The following is a 16,989-nucleotide window of genomic DNA, read 5'->3' on the forward strand; positions in this document are numbered from 1 at the left end:
ATTTTTAACGTAGATGTAAAAAAAAAATTCAGTCATATCGCTACGATGCCTGCAGTGTGGCAGTTTATTAGTGATGTTTAGCACTGGGACATCATGCCGCAGACATTTAGCATGATGTCCCACCCAGTCACATTATCTTGACACCAGGCCAACCAGGCCCAACACTAACCTCGTAATGCTGAGCGCCAAGCGAGGCAACTGTTAGTAACATTTTTATGTCTTTGGTATGACTCGACCGGGTTCTCGAACCCACGACCTTCCGCATCCGAGACGAACGCTCTAACCACTAGGCCACCGGCGCCGTCTGGGGTAGTGGGAGAGGAGAATGAAAGCAGAATGTAAACATTTGCACCTCGACAATGTTTCTATTGTTTCCTGTCTTAATGATACTTCCTAACATGGTCGTTACATACGTAACATGTGATATATTGTTAGGACATGCGTCTCGCTATGACGTAACTGACAATTACCTAAGGTGAAATAATTTCTCTTAACCAGTTAGGGAAAGCTTTAACAAGTTTTAAAAAGACACCGTTGTTTGAAGTGATGCGAAATCTAAAGCAAAAGACCCACCACAGATAAACTTTGAAATAATCACAAAAAAATCGTTGACATACTGTTTGTACTCGCTCATAACTGCGAACTACACGGACCTCTATCAGCCGTCGCATAATGCGCCGCCGTATCTGTTTTTCTGTGCAATTTGAATGGAGTAATCAGTGGAACAAACAGTATAGACCCTTATATGCAGGCACGTCGTGATACGCCAGATCAGGATCTTTGTTATTTACAGTTTGACTAGATTTATAAGCGAGTATATACTGTATTAAAACTACCAACGATGAGAATGAACACGCATATGGGATGACACATTGATTTTAATTGACCCTTTACTATTTTGTCTCTCCGGACTTTGCGAGACACTAGGAAAAACACTTTGACTGCGTAACATTAGTCTAATATATACATTTTGAATTACCAATCTTATCTTTCCTCCGGATATATTTTACTTGAAGTTGTGTAAGTTACAAAAATACACCGTCGTTCGTCCTTACCTTAATAGTAAAGTTTTCCTTGTCATCATACCCACCCCACATTGTTCCCTGAACGTAGGAGGGGATCATTTGTTCCAAATCCCAATAACGTTTTCCCCTGCCTCTGGCAATTATCTCACAAACCTGTAATATTAATTATAAAAACAACTTTTAACATAGATCGTCATGATGAGTGGGTGAAAAACTCAGCATTTTCACCAAAGAGATTAAACATATTGTTACACGCACACGGGTATTTACTTGACCGAGCGGTTGTCAAACCCTGGCGCGATTCTCACTAGAAGTCATAAGTTTACCCCGACTTTCCAAAGACTTCCATACAACCTCAGTTGTTAATTAGAAAGCCCGACGTGTCCATTATATACCTAAATTTTCCTCTAATTAATGCAAGACCACAGATAAACCAAACTGCCAACTATCTATCAACCGTACATCTGCGTGTTTTGGCTTCATTATGTTTCCGTACCACCAACCGTTCACGCCTTAGAACATATATGAGCACTCCCTAACAATGGGAACTATTTTAACTCCGCCACGTTAGGCCAGTCAATGTATGCTTTCCAGGCACATTTCGCTGACATAACTGCACCATATTCGCCTACATGGCGACATAAACGGTGTCTGTCAAGTCCCTTTTTATTTATGCTCTTGTGCAATTTACCGGTTTAATACCGTAAGTACTGTCCTTGCAGTCACGCTACCAATGTATACCACTAGATTTTAATATGTACTATTTGACTCAGGGACATTCATTCGGTTTTGGTCGGAATTTACTACTAGTGAACCGGGACATCATGGAAACACACTAACACTTCACTCCGTGACGTTTACTCCTATTCATTAGCTCATTAGTTCGGGCCAGGAATATTTCCATGGCGCGGAATTCCAATAATCAAACAAGTAATCACACAAATCTAAGAATTGCTTAAAACGGGGCACTACAACCAAGTGCACATACTCTAAATTTACTACAATATGTTATTCCGTCGAAGCAAGCAATTTATTTTATGCCCGAGCGTATTAACTGGCAACAGGTAAAACATTGAAATTGCAGATTACTTATTGGATCCTGCGAGATGCCAGCAGTGTACTATCTTTTCATGTGTTTGGTTAATATTCGCACACGATGTCAGCAGTGTACTATGTTTTCATGGGTTTTGCTAATATTCGCACAGAAAATATTAACAGTAACATAATCTCCTTCTCAAGTCAAGGTAATACATCACATTTTAAAACAAAAAGGAATTTGCTTCTTATTAGATTTGATCTTCACTCATCTTCAAAGAGAGGCGGCCATGCTTTCCTCTAAGAATGCTTTCAATTTCTTGCTCGTCTTTACATTATTTCATTCCAGTGAATTATCAAGTTTATTTCGTTCAGAAAATCCACTGTTAGAACGACTGAGTTTAATTTCCCTGACTAAAATCCGAATTGCAATGTATAACACAGAATTTGTTATAATGTTCCTTTCTTACAACGTTTAGTTGGGGGTAGCGGTTGATTTGTATGGTCTACCTTAGAAAATTAGTTCATTTATAAGTTTTTTATCACCTGAAACCCCAAAGCTGTTGTTCAGAAAAAAAAGGCATAACAAGAAAGGCGCTAGTTAATAAAAGTGTGATAAATCACACATCATTCGTAATCGGTAAATAAGAAGCGGCTAACAAAGGTACCAGATAACAAAAGCGTGATAAACACACATTTTTCATAATGGGTACTTTATAACCAAGGATTATTGGTTAAGTGCAATTTAAAAATGAAAATAATTTATTTTCTGCTTTGTAACCTACATTGAGGAAGAAACTTAGAAATATCCTGTAGCTATCGTTCTATACACGTATATTGACTAACTGCTTGCAGCTTGGAGTACATCTTTCTCGTGTTCGTTTTGAATTCCGACTGTTTTAAAAGTGGCTGAAATTTCGCCTGTCAAAAAGTCTCTGATTATTATATAAAAGATCAGATGATCATTGACTATTTGGTTCCATTAAAAATTCAAGGACTAATTTGCTAGACGTTAAGTTATCGAACAAAGACGTTTTCCCGTAAAAGAGATTGTTATACAAACGTATTTTGACACTTTCATCAGATGGAAACACACATTGGTTTATTTTTTTCTTCTTAATGATAACATGTATTTATATCAAACATGAATGTTGTTTGAAACTGATTACCATTACATATGAGTTCGGGCATTAGTCATACCAGTATAAATTGCTTACTGCAGCTATGTCCAACGTTATCTCTATGGACAAGTAATAAACATTTTGAATATATATATATATATATATATATATATATATATATATATATATATATATATATATATATATGTATAGTGTACATTTTGCAGGCGTAACTGTAACACAAAAGAGGCGAATTTTGCATGTCACTGTATCATATAGCAATTTCTATATAATGTATACGATTTGGCACCGGGCTAAATCCGTGGCATATATAAGGATGGTAGTACTTTAGTATATCAGATAGGAACATGACTGATTGTTAATGACATTCAGAATGATACCTATATCAGACGAAACCGGTGTCAATGGGTAAAGATTGGGTTTGGTTTATCGAAATGTCATGGGTTCAAATGTTGCAGAAACAGCGTTTGTACTGGATGAAATAGTTGCCATCAATTGAAACTTTGCAGAGATCAGTTTACTAAGTGAAGTAGGCAAAATACAGTGGGTTTTTTTTCCAAAACTTTGAGGGGCGTGTGTTAATGATGGTTAGATAGACCTGAATTTTGATTGGGGAATTTAACGGTTTGCGGTGTCTTTATCAGGCGATGTCATTGGTTTTTAAAGTGAATTACAGCGCAGAACAGGTAGTGTAAGTTTTTGCCACAGGCGAAAGGTCTTGACTCGGGGGAAGACGGAACTCTCGTACAATTTGTCCAAATGACGTATAGTTTATGGTCTGTGAGAGACACGCAATAAGGTGTGTAAGGAGACAGATCTGCTAGAGCAAGTGCGCACAACACCCGGCCCGCAGACGTGTTCTATCCAGCCCTAAGGGTAAATTAAAACAACACAGAATTTGGCCGGTGAACAGTAATAATATTAAAGAAATTACTGTTTGCGGTCCTAGAGCGATCTTAGAAAATGCATTCTGGCCCTTGGTCGACAAAAGGTTGTGCACCCCTCTGCTAAAGAGAAAAAAGATATCCAACCTCAACGTTAAGGTCCTAATTTCATATATATTTCCACTTTTTGGGGATTTTGGAGGAAATTTAGTAAAGGACGGACAGAAGGATGGTATAACGTAAATCTCGAAGCGAAAGCTGGGGCACTACTACTACTACTACCACTACTACTAATAATACTAAGATCCTCCTTCTCTTCATCATCAATATCATCGTCATCAACGCTTTTTAAATATTCAAAACGAATATTCCACGTTGAGGAAATTACGATGAATTTATAATACTTGAATATGTGCTCAACAATATTTGAAAGATTTAGTCCATTTGACAGTTCACGGAGGTATTATAATTTCTTACTTGTTTATATATTTGTTTTGATACAAAACAATGTCCATATATCCCTCTTTTGTAACATCCATATAGTCTTTCCTTGTATTGATTTTTGTGAACATCTTCAAAACTGTAGAACCGATAATAAGGACTACATACCTCATAATACGAAAGGACTCCAGCCTCCCTGGTGTAAGAGCCCGCGGGCCCCACCCCTGGCACTGGCGCACCCATACCGCATTTATTAGGGTCAGCTAATGTAAAGCTCCAACCGTAAGTGGGCAGTCCCATAATCAACTTCTTGGAGGGACAGCCCTTTGTGATCCAATAATTTGCTGCAGCTTGCTGCAATAATAATGATGACGACGATGATGATTATAATGATGATAATGATATTAGTGCAATTAGCATAGTCATGATCATCATTGTTGCTAAAATAAATATTTATTTAGGCTCTGAAAACCGTTTAGTATCATCATACCGACAAATGCAGGACAGCCTCTCAAAATGAAAAGTAAAGTTGCAAGAAAGAGAACGGCGGAAGCACGTTCTGTTTTTTGACAGAATTTGGCAAAATAAAATCAGAACTGTTAGAGATTTCTTGGAGCATGAGCTAAAGCTATCTGTGACGTTTGGTTTCTTTCACAATTACAACCTTAACACGTTAAGGTACGCTAGATCTCCGTGCTCGCAGATCCGATTTTGTAAATCGGATCTGTTGTGACCAGTGGTCGTCTCCCAGCTGCCGTGAAAGTCATACGACATCAGACTAATAAAATCCAGGTACCTGAACACCATTCGAAGAAGTAAAGAAAATATTTGCATGTTATATATGAAATTTCGGAGAGACCATCGCATTACCTATTACAGTACCTCTAGTTCGGTGTCTTCGTAGTTTCTCAGCCAATATTTTATACAGGGTAAGGGCTTATTTGCTGTACTTCGTGCCTATCGATATTATGGACCTTTACATACAGGCAGTATAGTATTTCTTTTGTTAAATCTAATTTTGTAACTGTTGGACCTACTGATCATATTGTGGCTGAACAAATTATACGTGCCTTGTACATATTTCCTACGGCTAGAATGAAGCAAGAGCTCTTTGATGTCAAGTCCTAAATAAAAGAAATAACAAATAAACGAAGAAATAACTTAAATCCTGCCTGGCACGAAATATCTGTGGATCTCTTTACTTCTTGGACACAGGTAGACTTAACACAGATTGACGACAATATATCAATCGCTGTCATATGAACAATTCAGAATAAATACAACGGTACCTTGCCATTCCTGGGATGTCATATGAGGTGTCGATGGTATTTTTGCCGGCAGCAACAGCAGCCGTCAATAGGAGACGCTCTTTTCCGGTTCTGACTGCTTCTTCTTCAAACACTTGGCGCAGTTCCTATCGCCAAAAACAAAACTTTCATCAAGGCAATATTGTGGTGCTTTTCTGACCAAAAATGGATTTGAATTTTGACTATAAAGATTGCGGTTGTGTGACATCGTTGTTATTACCAAAGTACGTCCGAAAGCTCCGGTTCGATAGTCGGAAGATGCGCAGACAGGGGAACTTCAAATCACTTTATAGTATATAAACTGCAGAAAAATGTATGCAGCATGTAGACATCTTTCTTTCTGATATAGGGATTTAGTGCATGAATAAGTCCATGTGTCTGTGCATTACGGCCAGATTAAGAACAAAGTACAAACGTATTGTTTCAGAGCGTCGAAACATTCTTCAGAATACCATCTTAGTTAAATTAGATGTTAGAGATAAACAAAACAATAACTTTATGCTTAAATATCACAACAACTGTTCTTTCAGTTTCGACACAGTTTACAGTTTTATGTGAGACTGTAGATACTGGAATAATTTCATTGTAGAGGAGATTGATTTATGGGAAGTTTACATCAATTTTAGTTTACCATCTATTAATACGTTTTACAAATATTTATCACTTTATACCATTAAGTGCTAGGTTTACCTGTAGAAGCAGAATAAAGTTCTGGTAATCAGATGGGCTTCCACCCCTTGATACAGGATACTCCCAGTCAATGTCAAACCCATCGAAGCCATACTGCCGAATGAACAGGACGGTGTTAGACGCGAACTCCCGTCTGTTTTCCGCCAAGGATACAATGGCGGAGAACCGCAAGCTTCCTTCGTTCCATCCACCCGCCACAATCAAAGTCCGCAAACCGGGATAGGTTGTCTTTAACCCATTAAATGTTTTATAATTTAAAAAAATAAACCAAATAATTACTACTTTAATTATAGATGGACCAAAAATGCATGCATATCAAAATTATACGTTTTCTTTCGACATTGATTAAGCTTCTGTGTTGTTCGTCCTTCGAGTTCGAAGATGACAATGACCACTAACTGTGTTGGCTTCTGTGAGTATATGGGTGCCAATTTGTCTTCGAAACTGTCTATAGCACATCAAACAAGAGATTCCGCTTCAACAATTAGAGAATGTGCTACAGTTCTCAGATTTATGCTGCACGCGCATTTGTACTCCTCTGAAATTCTCCACAGTTCAAAGTATGTTGCTCCAGTACGGATCAGACTCCAGTATAGATGAGACTCCAGTATGGATGAGACTCCAATATGGATGAGACTCCAGTACGGATGAGACATAGCCGGAAGTGCGTTCTTGATCCTACCTAGATTCAGAATGAATGGTAAAGTATTTCAAGGACGACTTAAAGGAACTTTTGAGTCGTTTCTTCTGATCACTCTGAGAACGCTTTTCTTCCTTCAGCTCGCCAGAGGAGATCATCATTGGTAGTCGCTTTTCTGACATTCTGGTGACGTGCCTGCCCATATCATCAATGCTTTCATCAAGAGAGTTTGTATGCTTTAAATGCCTGCCTGTGACAAACTCAGTGATTGACACCCTGTCCTGCTATCTTATCCTTGTCCGTTACCTCATTCATCCCATGTAAGAGACTCCAGATCCTCATAAAATTATCCTTGATCACATAGGGGTTGGTCATAGTGCGTGCTTATGTGTTGAAGATAACTGCATGTCTATTTCCAGGCAATGAGAGTCTCATGCATTTGATGGTAAACTTAACACCAGGTTCAATTCGCTCTTCTTTACGTCGGCTACTCCTGAAGAGGGCGTGTCTGGCTCCTACTTCGGTCAGTTGTCCTTCTTCAGCTAGGCGAATTTCCCTCATGGCTGCTTTCTGGATGTCGAATCTGACCATCTGTACTAATTTGAGAAGGTCCTCCTTCTGGTCTATCTGATGATGTACTGGCCATTAATGTCCGCACATTCCAGGCACGGATATCATGAGTTAGATTTTCTATCGACAAGATGGGATGCCCCTCAGCCGCAGCTTGCTCATCAGGATTAAGTTAAAGTAGGTAATGTTTAGGACACCTATTCTAGCCCCTTCCTCAAGCTATGGAGGTAAGCCGCGTGATCCAAAAAAGGGCAACTCAATCACCCAGAGGGCTGCCTGGTTTGACTAATGCTCGGTCCAGTGAAAAACGAATCCAGTGAAAAACGACTATATGCCCTGAGTCGCCTGTGTGCAGTTTCGCAACTAAGCCTCCAAGTGTCTCCACACCTATAGCTTTGCCTCACGCCCTTCGCCACGTGGCTTGAAGGTGTCTGGTGGGGGTAGGGGAACAATGTCTTCACTTGCGCGTGAGTTGCATTTAGTTTAGAGAAGGTAAAGGTGTCATTCTAAGAATGGTATCGGCAGGATAACCACGTAATTCTTCCTTTATGGCTATTTAGAGACAGGAAATACAGTTTTGTACAGTGGAAGCTTGTTTGTTTGCTTATTTTTCTTTGGTCTGTTAAACCTATATTTTTCATTAGAAGAACCAAATTATTGTTACTACTTAATCTTATTTGACCTTGCAGAATATTAAAGAACAGAAATATGCAAATAATTAATATGTGTATAGAACTTCACTACTTTGATGTTGTTGAAATTCGTCATAGTAGTTGTTGTTTTTATAGTCAGCTCTGATTAAATACATTCATGACAAATGTGTGACATCAATCTCTATCTCTCTCTCTCTCTCTCGTTCTTACAATTGTGCGTCATTCCACTCGAGAGTGGTTAAACCGTTCCCGGAAACCCTGGCAAAGGCGTAGACAAGATGAGTACAAAGGGACGGATTAATGTCCTTGGGATTAAAGCTGCCCCTTCCGGGTCAGTACTGAGACCAGTTGGAATAGTAGCACACACGTCTGTATTCTACATCAGCTGGAGTAAGAATAAAATATCGAATATCAGGTTAATAGTGTATGTTTTGTTATGAATTAGTCATAATATCATCTTGTAACTTCACCGACGCGCGATCGCTAATCTCTCTCTCTCTCTCGCTCTGTCTCTGTCTCTCTCTCTCTCTCTCTCTCTTCGCATACAATACTTGTAACTCATCGTAATCTATATGCCTATCGAAAGTTTCACACTTGTTTACACGCTTATTTATTCTAAGATTAACTAATAAAAAATAATCTAAAAATTACCAATTTTAAAGAGGTTTGTAGTCCGATAAATCAACCCCCAAACATGTATTGGTCATAAACACGGGTTAAGGGGCTGATTTATTACACTAGGTGTCTTGTTACCCGGCAGCTTTCTAGTATTTGGTCATCCTTGGATAGAAACATATATATGTCTAATATTTCTAAAAGTTTACTTCATTGCAGTTCACGCAGATAAGAATCCCATACTCACAGGGAACTGTAAGGTTGCTAAGTGGGATGTTTGCTAAGCTATTTCCCTACAAGTAAATAGAGTATGCAACAACAATTTCGATTGGTTTGATTAATGTTATACTTGCCACATATCTTAATCTAAAGTTAGTCAACATAAACAACTGTTGCATGCTTCAGAGAGGGATCCTTTCTCTTAAACCACCAATGATAATGTAGGTCATGGTTATTCGGTGTGTCAAGTAAAAGAGGAAAGATACCGTTACCACATGCTGGTGGAGTTACAAATTATCAGCATTCGGAAGTCTTGTTTCTTCAAGGGTTTAACATGAGGGGCTAGTAGCATGGAACGTGATTACCTATTCGGACTCGTTTTGATTAGTGCGGTTTTTACTAATAGAAATCACCCAACACTCAAATACGGAGATATAAATGGGTATTCTCCAATAGATGCCCAGAAGGACAACTTAAGGATCAAATGTTTGGCGCTGGAAAACATATAAAATTCCATTATGATCTGGAACATAATTAATTTTTAAAAGATTTTATCGATTTTCTCGATTTCACGATTTAGCTCCGTAATAGCCCTCTCTCTCTCTCTCTCTCTCTCTCTCCCTCTCTCTCTCTCTCTCTCAATCATGTCACCTGCTATGAGAAAGAGCATCACGGAACACAGGATGTGTATTGTTAGGTACTTCATCAGCAAAGTTGACTTCCTACAAAAGATAAATATTTTTTAATATATATATAAAAGTAAATTTAGTTATATTGAGTCAATGAACGCAAAAAGAAACAAATAATGTTAAAAGAAAGGTTAAGAAATATTTTAAGTGCATGATGGTAAAGGGTAGAAAATATCAAAGCCATATTCTTTTTTATGACTTATAATCAAACTCATTTTACGAAACAGAACCAAGCAACACAATTAAAAATACAAACGTTCAATTTACTTTTAAAAACAATCGAATGGAAACTAGTTTGCTAAAATAATTCTTGACTTAAGAATAGCATTAACGATTTTACTAGTTTCAAACTTTTTTAAAACTTTTTATTGAAACAAGTAAAATATAAAACAAAACACAGAACATTAGATGATTTATTTCTGCCATATTGGAGTTCGATTACGTAAACACATCTACTTTGGCTATTAGTATGAAGAGAGATATATGTAATTCAGAAATGTTGATTGTTAATGTCCCCAAAATTAATTATGTCCTTTAATACATAAGGCTTTATTTACATAACATATTTTAGAATGATATGGACGGGATTCTTGTTTAACTATTGGTTTATGCAAACCACACACGTCCCCTGAGGTCATTACACCTGACGCCACATTCACTAAATTCATAACCAGCCGTATATTGTAATGCACACTTCAGCACAGGTGCCAATAATGATGTCCCATTTCTTTCAGTTAAATATCATGCAACATTTAGTAGTGAGTGTGCGGTGTGAAAGAATATCTTATAATACAGTTTAATGCCGTTTTGTCCACAAATGTTGATGCATTGTACATTAATATGGAGCCTGTATGTAGGGAAAATTAAATCCCATTCAAACTTATGAATAATTCATTTAGTATCAAGGAGAAGTGAAATTTGTGTTTTTCTGCACATGCTATTTGAAAATAAAATAGATTCTAGTCAGTCCTGAACAGTGGCATCACTAGGGTTGGTGTCACCCAGTGCGGTAACTCATAGTGTCACCCCCATGGATCTCCTTCCTGCAAAACAATATTGACAGTCATGTGCGGTAACCCATGATGCCACTCCATCGACCTCCTTCCTGTACAAAAATTCAAAAGTTTTAAAGACATTCATTTTGGTGTCACCCCCTCTGATGGTGTCACCCGGTGCGGTCCGCATCCTCCATCCCACTAATCGCAACCCTCTAGTGACGCCATTGGTCCTGAACAACCTTCATGGTAGTGCCTAAGAAAAGTACGAAGACCTGTATTGGCCGTAAATCAGCATTTTATGATGAAGAAATAACATAATTTCCATGCATTTTGGTAATATTTACTCAGTTTTAGTCCGAAACATTATGATGATCATCAAAATGTAGAATCTAGAATGTTCATAATTCTCAGCTCACGTGTCTTTCTGTACATGCTCACGTGTCTTTCTCTACATGCTTAGCTATCTATTCTACCACGCTTCGTAATTCAGTTTTCTATACTTTATGAACTAATGAATCCTGAGTTTAAATATGTACCACACTCTTGGTATCATAATAATGGGTTCAAGGCAAAATGTACAAATTGCTTGACTTTGCTCTAATATTAAGCCTTTATGTAGATCACCAGTCACATCAAACTGTCTCCTTGTATCTTGCTTTCTAAAATAATCACCCCATGTCCTTGCAAGTGATACACTATCAAATTAACAACTAATTTACCCAGTATTCAAATGCCATAACCGAAAACAACATAACTATTTATCACATATTTACAAATATGTCACTAAATCACCACTATATCACATTTTGTACAAATAAGCGTAAACCCTTTCACTATACATGGCAGCCTTCATTACAAGGCATCGTGACTTTACCACGTATATAAAAATAAAAAAAAATGTAACTCTCATTGCATCTTGCTTAGTCTTCATGCAGCAAGATAATTACAATGCAAGAGCTCAATACTAACTCAATGCGCCATCTGCTGCATGTAAAATAAAATATCAAATTCCCTATTTTAGCTCGTATAAATACATTATCAGCCTCTACCATTTCCGGATATTGCTGTGCTGCAGACTGAGGGATAGAATGATATGAAGTTATCTATATTTTATAGTGTGATTTATTTCACAGGATAGCTGCAAAAGGTAGCATTGTTTAGAAATTATACAATCAGAACTTTCATTGTCATGTTTGATTTGTTTATTTGTGTGACTAGATAGCAGTTGTTTTATGGTGGGATGGAGGTGTACAGTGTCGTTTAGGGTATGCTCCCTGAGCTACAGCCAGCGAGACAGCGCTGTTTCCAGCCCGGCTGATTTGCATATGACCTATATAGGTGAATCCGGCAATAATTCCTTGAATTCAGAATTTTGTTTATGAGAAGAAAAACTTGGAAAATAAGCAGGATTACTTGTATATCCATTTGGAGAGTTGAGGTTGTCTATTTTCACTGAGTTTACCATTGATTGCACGATTGCAATCTATGTGATATCAAACTTTTTTCAGTGAGAGATATATTTCGTGAGTTTATTCTCATATTGTTTTCTTAAAGTATATCATTTTATTTTAAGTCATAACATTTGAGTGTACAGGGTTATTTCCTTGGAATTTACTCTAAGGTTAAAACAATTATTTGGTTCAGTGATACATACAACTGAGTTAGTTTGTTATTGAATCTGAGTTTCGTTCACGCTGCATTGTTCAAATATACAAAGTGTTGGATATTTAAAATTCCAAAATAATGCAAGGGTGAAGTCCCTTGTTGAGATTGGTACTGTGTGATATGTTTCTACATGATCTGTGATCCTTGATATTAGAAAGAAAAATAACAAGCCTAGGTCAGTTGTATTATTGTTTAGTGATAAATGTGTGATGATTTTATTCTGAATACATCAATGCAACAATGAAATTGTCTTTTTGGACTGCAAACCTAAATGAGTATAGAGGGTTCAAATTATTTGCATTGAACATATGATAAAAAAAAAAAAAATTGTTCTGGGGAAAACCGGCATTCCGCTATTCTTGGCCGTTACACATGTAAATAACCGGGGCTAGGCCTAGATATTTACTGTCCAGTTGCGTCAGTAGTCTGTCTGCATTGTAGATATGGATTTTCTCGTTAGCGTTGAACTTTTAACAAAATGTTGTACATATGAATGGTATTAATCTGCAGTCATAGGTAAGTGATTGTTTCCTTACTTCACAAACGGAACATAGGTTCTGGTCCATCAAAACTGGCCCGTTTTCCTTACACCAAACTTACTGAATAGACACTTGACTTGCGTGTAAATTTCAAGGCAAATTTTACAGACTAACAGTAATGAAATACATTTAAGTATATACAGAAAGCTCATTAATTTACAATACATTAAATCTCTATTTTTATGTCTTAATTTAATGCAAGAAGTTGTTGATGCACTGATCTTAAAGTGATATTTAAGCATGTACTTTCTAAGAAATCAAAGATTCGGTCTCTTTCTAACAAGCGGTAGTGATTTTTTTTAAATATTAATTTTGCTATAATTAGCAAGTAAATTCTAAACAATATTGCAAAATTGTTCTGTTTTCTTCTCTTTTTTCATCTTAGAATAGTCGCAAGAATTTAAAATGTAAGCGCGACTCAGTAATGCTAAAGTCTCCACGACTTTTTTAATAATATGCAATTCTTTGTTACAAGAAGTAACGCTTTGTTATAAGACGCAATTCTTCTAAATTTGTGTGATAATCTAAAGAGCTGCTGTTCCCTGTGATACGTCTACCTTAAGTTGCAAATGTTTGTCTGATTTATCCACAGATTTACTAACAAATTCGATTTCTTCGTAATTTTAAGAGACTAATTGTACGTCCCTCCACTTAAAATTTTCTCTTTAAACAATATACGTCTGCAGACCATATTTTTGAAACTCTGAAGCTGAAATGGATTTTAGCTACGTTTGGTAGTTTAGATGATTTACACTGTGGTATGTCTCCTGGGAATTAAACACAGGATACAGTTTTTTTCTCCAAACGGGGAGCATTTTTGACCATGCCTTGAATCTTGACATGACTCCATAAGTCTTTCTTACTTTGTCTGAATTTTTAAAAACGTTTTATACAAGACTTCAAGGGCAAAGTACTTGCTCTCTCTGTCTTTGTCTCTCTCTGTCTCCTGTTTGATGTCACTTCACACACTCACAGTCAAACACTCTGTCCATGATGTTGTTGTCCAAATCAACTAACTCTAATGCACATAAACTACTCTCCGCTGCTTAAGGTGGTCACCCATTATCCCGGCCATTTTCACCAGATATGACCGCATTTCTTAAAACTACAAACACGGGTGTTGTCATGTTTGAATAATTTAAAATGTAAATTAGTAATTCATTCCAGATAATTTATATGTGGACTATTATTAAATATTTCAATTTGTAAAGGTAGTTTCAGGCTGGGATTGCGATACTGAAATTTTAGATTTGCCATGCAGATTGTACGATGCAGAATCACAGATTGAACGACTATATGGAACACCAGATCAGCTATGTAAGATTAAATGGGTATGTAATACAATTCTTGTTCCTTTTACTTATTATAGACTGTTTAATTGTAAGTGGTATACAAATTGAAATTCTAACTTTGTTACTTTGACGGCAGAGAAATATCAATGGCATGATCCTAAACAAAATTGAGTGTGTTCTAATGAAGCATGCAGTGTGAGGTTATTGCAACTGTTTCATTCTCTTCAAATATTTGTAATTTATGTGATCAATTTGGTTAATTTTGGCGAGGGAGAGTTTATAACATAAAGATGATTTCACCCTGAAATTAATGTACTCGTTGATAGGCCTGACTGTTGTACTTGCATGACCTTACATAAACTTCTCAGGGCTTTGTATATGTGGGGATGAATTTCCTCACAGAATCCGTGTTCCGGACAGGGTTGACACAATCCTGTCTCTCAAACACAGCTCTCCAAGCCAAAACCTCGATGTCAGTCCGTCTTTACATTTCACTCCTGGGGACTCTGACTTAAACTCCTTGGGGAGACTTTACGTGTGCCACCTCCAATACCTGCTCCTAGAGAACTGGAAACTGCACAAGGTTCTAGTATCTTTTCTGATACCCCTCAGATCAAATTTCACAACCACTTGAGTTCGTAGTTTAACCAGGATCGGTTTATAATAAATAAACAACCTTGCAATGCGCACAGCATTTCTAGCCTTTAATGGGTGTGTCAACCTAATAAAACGACACCTCGATATCATCACTTCATCGAACATGCCACTAGTAGCATACTTCAGACGTTATCGAGGCGCTCATGCTCCTTTTCTTTGCGTGAACGTTTGGAACCTCCTCAGTTTGGCTTCGGAGGAGGAGATCAAGCTAGGAGTACACCATATTCCTTGCAAAAGGAATATATTGACGGTCTTTCTACCCAGAAGAGGCAAAATAATCCTAATGTATTGGTTTTTGCAAGAAGAGGAAGCGGAATAACATTTTAAACCGCGTGTGAGACTCATGATGGATGACTTGTTTAAAACGATACTGAACAATATGCTCCATTTTATGTCTCCTGTCCCATATCAGAAGACCCGGTAAGTGGGCGTGTTCAGCATAACGTGAAGCCGTACTTTTGACATTTCAGTATGATTCCGCGGTTAATCCACGATTTAAGGACCTCCACTGCTCGGCTCATCCTGAGAGCCTCTGTGTGGCTCCTCACGGTTCAGGGATCTGCTGAACCGTTTGACAGACAAACTGAAGAGATTTTCATAGAGGAGGGACAGGGTGTCAGAGCATATGGCATCTAATCTCCACAGCAGCACATTCTCCTTCTTCACACCTGTAAGATCTATTCTGGGGATGTTCGAGACTGGCTTCATTGCCCAGTGATGTTCTTAAGGTCCCGTTTCCTGCATTTATAGGGCGTAGAATGGGTCAGAAGAGTTTCTTACTACCAATTAAAGGCCCTACTGATATTTCAGTACCCATCATTTCCAGACGGATTGTCTTTCCTATGAAGAGAGTTTGTCCGTCCCTCACCGAAACTGACACATTCTTCACGAGAATTAAAGCCCATTAAGTAAGGGTAATTGCTACGTCTTGGACCGACCTAAATCACTGTTTTTTGGATGATGATATGAGAGCTGCCTTCTTACGATCTCACACTACCTTCTCATCCTTTTACCCTCGACTAAGATACTTTTACATTTGGCACTTTAGCAATGGCACAGTAAGTGGCTCAACTTTCTACAAGCTCACAGCAGAATCGAACCCTCTCACCATATGGGTTATTACAATATTTTGACACCAGTTTTCTTAGGCCATCATTCTCCCTCAAATCTAACAAATTCTGCAATGAATTTTTGGCAAGTAAAACGTAGTTTTCCTAAATTTATTTTTATTTGGGAGCTTTAAACTAACTTTACAAACTAATTTGTGCAAAGACTCCCTCCTCCCTCTGATATCATAATGCCCTAAGAGTACTGCAGATGTTAGATTGGATTTGCTTCTTTCTCTTCTAGTGTCAGATTGGATTTGCTTCCTTATGTTCTAGTATTCGAGAACATTCCATAATAATTGGAGGACGGAATTGTTTAGTTCCACGCAGGGACATGCGTTCCGGGAGAGATGAGCAAAGCAACAGTGGTAAGAAAATGTTCACAATTAAAATTAATATCTTCCCCAACCCCACCTAAAAAAAGTAAAAAATAATAAACACCACACACAAAAACCAAAAACGAAAACAGGACATCAAAACAAAAACATATAAAACATCAGAAAACATTTATTTCTTGAACTTTCACTAGTGGTCTAGAACTTGTATTCTACCTTACTAGTACAGAATAAAACCAAACTGGCGCGGCCCTGTGATATCAAAATTTCAGACCAGAATCTTGAGTATCTCAATAGACACAGCTTTGAAAATCGGAATAACAGCTTGGAAATGTAATCAGGAATAATATAGTGATAACAAGTGTAAAGTCAGGATTTTTCTTTTATTATGCATGCGTTTTTCTATCCGACCGGGAACTGAAGAGATTTGGTCTTGGCTACTCACCCAGGTCAACTCGGGTTGGCTGTATCAGTTCGTCCATTTGGA

At 37.6% G+C, this 16,989-nt stretch overlaps 1 pseudogene across 1 annotated transcript in view; it reads right to left on the reverse strand.

The window, feature by feature from the left end:
* The window catches only part of LOC149795548 (acidic mammalian chitinase-like), a 42,873-nt pseudogene extending 27,104 nt beyond the window's left edge, over window positions 1-15,769 (reverse strand). The window contains exons 1-8 of the transcript XR_016422044.1: window positions 15,565-15,769; window positions 8,632-8,772; window positions 7,684-7,802; window positions 6,525-6,752; window positions 5,817-5,941; window positions 5,200-5,323; window positions 4,696-4,881; window positions 1,056-1,178 (exon numbers count right to left, since the gene is read on the reverse strand). The product of XR_016422044.1 is annotated as an acidic mammalian chitinase-like (transcript). The remainder of the gene's footprint in view (window positions 1-1,055; window positions 1,179-4,695; window positions 4,882-5,199; window positions 5,324-5,816; window positions 5,942-6,524; window positions 6,753-7,683; window positions 7,803-8,631; window positions 8,773-15,564) is intronic.
* Between the last annotated feature and the right edge of the window lie 1,220 nt (window positions 15,770-16,989).

This window comes from Sinohyriopsis cumingii, chromosome 7 (assembly GCF_028554795.1).
Source record: "Sinohyriopsis cumingii isolate HCF-2022 chromosome 7, ASM2855479v2, whole genome shotgun sequence".
Taxonomy (NCBI): Eukaryota; Metazoa; Mollusca; class Bivalvia; order Unionida; family Unionidae; genus Sinohyriopsis; species Sinohyriopsis cumingii.